A 3268-nucleotide genomic window follows, 5' to 3' on the forward strand; every position below is an offset into this window, starting at 1 on the left:
ATCCACCTCATTAGAACTGATTCAAATGAATTCTCTTTAATGGCTGAGTATTACTCCATTGTGTATATGTACCACAGCTTTCTTGTCCATTTGTCTGCTGATGGACATCTAGGTTGCTTCCATTTCCTGGCTATTGTATATAGTGCTGTGATGAACATTGGGGTACACATGTCTCTTTCAGTTCTGGTTTCCTTGGTGTGTATGCCCAGCAGTGGGATTGCTAGGTCATATGGCAGTTCTATTTCCAGATTTTAAAGGAATCTCCACACTGTTCTCCATAGTGGCTGTACTAGTTTGCATTCCCACCAACAGTGTAAGAGGATTCCCTTTTCTCCACACCCTCTCCAGCATTTATTGCTTGTAAACTTTTGGATAGCAGCCATTCTGATTGGTGTGAAATGGTGCCTGATTATGGTTTTGATTTGCATTTCTCTGAAAATGAGTGATATTGAGCATCTTTTCATGTATATTTTAGCCATCTGTATGTCTTCTTTGGAGAAATGTCTGTTTAGTTCTATGGCCCATTTTTGATTGAGTTGTTTATTTGTCTGGAATTGAGCTGCAGGAGTTGCTTGTATATTTTTGTGATTAGTTCTTTGTCACTTGCTTTGTTTGCTATTATTTTCTCCCATTTTTAAGGCTGTCTTTTCACCTTGCTTGTAGTTTCATTTGTTGTGCAAAAGCTTTTAAGTTTAATTAGGTCCCATTTTTTATTTTTGCTTTTATTTCCAATATTTCTGGAGGTGGGTCATAGAGGATCCTGCTGTGATTTATGTCTGAGAGTATTTTGCCTATGTTTTCCTCCATGAGTTTTATAGTTTCTGATATTAAGTTTAGATCTTTAATCCATTTTGAGTTTATTTTTGTGTATGGTGTTAGAAAGTGTTCTAGTTTCATTCTTTTACAAGTGATTGACCAGTTTTCCCAGCACCACTTGTTAAAGAGATTGTCTTTTCTCCATTGTATATTCTTGTCTCCTTTGTTGAAGATAAGGTGTCCATAGGTGCGTGAGTTTATCTCTGGGCTTTCTATTTTGTTCCATTGATCTATATTTCTGTCTTTGTGCCAGTACGATACTGTCTTGATGACTGTGGATTTGTAGTACAGCCTGAAGTCAGGCAGATTAATTCCTCCAGTTCCATTCTTCTTTCTCAAGATTGCTTTGGCTATTCAAGGTTTTTTGTATTTCCATACAGATTATGAAATTATTTTTTCTAGTTCTGTGAAAAATACCATTGGTAGCTCGATAGGGATTGCATTGAATCTGTAGATTGCTTTGGGTAGTATACTCATTTTCATTATATGTGAAGGAACTGATTCTTCCCCTCCATCAGTTCAGTTTAGTCGCTCAGTTGTGTCCAACTCTTTGCGACCCCATGAATCGTAGCATGCCAGGCCTCCCTATCCATCACCAACTCCCAGAGTTCACTCAGACTCATGTCCATTGAGTCGGTGATGCCATCCTGCCGTCTCATCCTGTCATCCCCTTCTCCTCCTGCCCCCAATCCCTCCCAGCAGCAGAGTCTTTTCCAGTGAGTCAACTCTTCGCATGAGGTGGCCGAAGTACTGGAGTTTCAGCTTCAGCATCGTTCCCTCCAAAGAAATCCCAGGGCTGATCTTCAGAATGGATTTGTTGGATCTCCTTGCAGTCCAACGGACTCACAAGAGTCTTCTCCAACACCACAGTCGAAAGCATCAATTCTTCGGTGCTCAGCCTTCTTCACAGTCCAACTCTCACATCCATACATGACCACAGGAAAAACCATAGCCTTGACTAGATGGACTTTAGTCAGCAAAGTAATGTCTCTGCTTTTGAATATGCTATCTAGGTTGGTCATAACTTTTCTTCCATGGAATAAGTGTCTTTTAATTTCATGGCTGCAATCAACATCTGCAGAAATTTTGGAGCCCCCCAAAATAAAGTCTGACACTGTTTCCAATGAACATGGTTTATTTCTCCACCTATTTGTGTCCTCTTTATTTCTTTCACCAGTATTTTATACTTTTCTATATATAAGTTTTTTGTTTCTTTAGGTAGATATATTCCTAAGTATTTTATTGTTTTTGGTGCAATGGTGAATGGAATTGTTTCCTTGATTTCTCTTTCTGTTTTCTCATTGTTTGTGTATAGGAATGCAAGGTTGATTTTATATCCTGCAACTTTACTATGTTCATTGATTAGCTCTAGTAATTTTCTGGTGCAGTCTTTAGGATTCTCTGTGTAGAGGATCATGTCATCTTCAAAGAGTGAGAGTTTTACTTCTTCTTTTGCAATCTGGATTCCTTTTATTTCTTTTTCTGCTCTGATTGCTGTGGCCCAAACTTCCAAAACTATGTTGAATAGTAGTGGTGAGAGTGGGTACCCTTGTCTTGTTCCTGACTTTAGGGGAAATGCTTTCAATTTTTCACCACTGAGGATAATGTTTGCTGTGGGTTTGTCATATATAGCTTTTATTATGTTGAGGTGTGTTCCTTCTATTCCTGCTTTCTGGAGAGTTTTTATCATAAATGGATGTTGAATTTTGTCAAAGGCTTTCTCTACATCTATTGAGATAAAAATATGGTTTTTATTTTTCAATTTGTTAATGTGGTATATTATGTTGATTGATTTGCAGATATTGAAGAATCCTTGCATCCCTGGGATAAAGCCCACTTAGTCATGATACATGATCTTTTTAATATGTTGTTGAATTCTGATTGCTAGAATTTTATTAAGGATTTTTGCATCTATGTTTATCAGTGATATTGGCCTGTAGTTTTCTTTTTTTGTGGCATCTTTGTCAGGCTTTGGTATTAGGGTGGCCTCATAGAATGAGTTTGGAAGTTTACCTTCCTCTGCAATTTTCTGGAAGAGTTTGAGTAGGATAGGTGTTAGCGCTTCTCTAAATTTTTGGTAGAATTCAGTTGTGAAGCCGTCTGGTCCTGGGCTTTTGTTTGCTGGAAGATTTCTGATTGCAGTTTCAATTTCCATACTTGTGATGGGTCTGTTAAGATTTTCTATTTCTTCCTTGTTCAGTTTTGGAAAGTTGTACTTTTCTAAGAATTTGTCCATTTCTTCCAAGTTGTCCATTTTATTGGCATGTAGTTGCTGATAGTCGTCTCTTATGATCTTTTGTATTTCTGTGTTGTCCATTGTGATCTCTCTATTTGCATTTCTAATTTTGTTGATTTGATTTTTCTCCCTTTGTTTCTTATTTTATTTTTTTAATTTTTATTTTTACGTTATTTTGCTTTACAATACTGTATTGGTTTTGCCATACGTTGACAT

The sequence above is a fragment of the Ovis canadensis genome, chromosome 2 (genome assembly GCF_042477335.2).
Source record: "Ovis canadensis isolate MfBH-ARS-UI-01 breed Bighorn chromosome 2, ARS-UI_OviCan_v2, whole genome shotgun sequence".
NCBI classification, from domain to species: domain Eukaryota; kingdom Metazoa; phylum Chordata; class Mammalia; order Artiodactyla; family Bovidae; genus Ovis; species Ovis canadensis.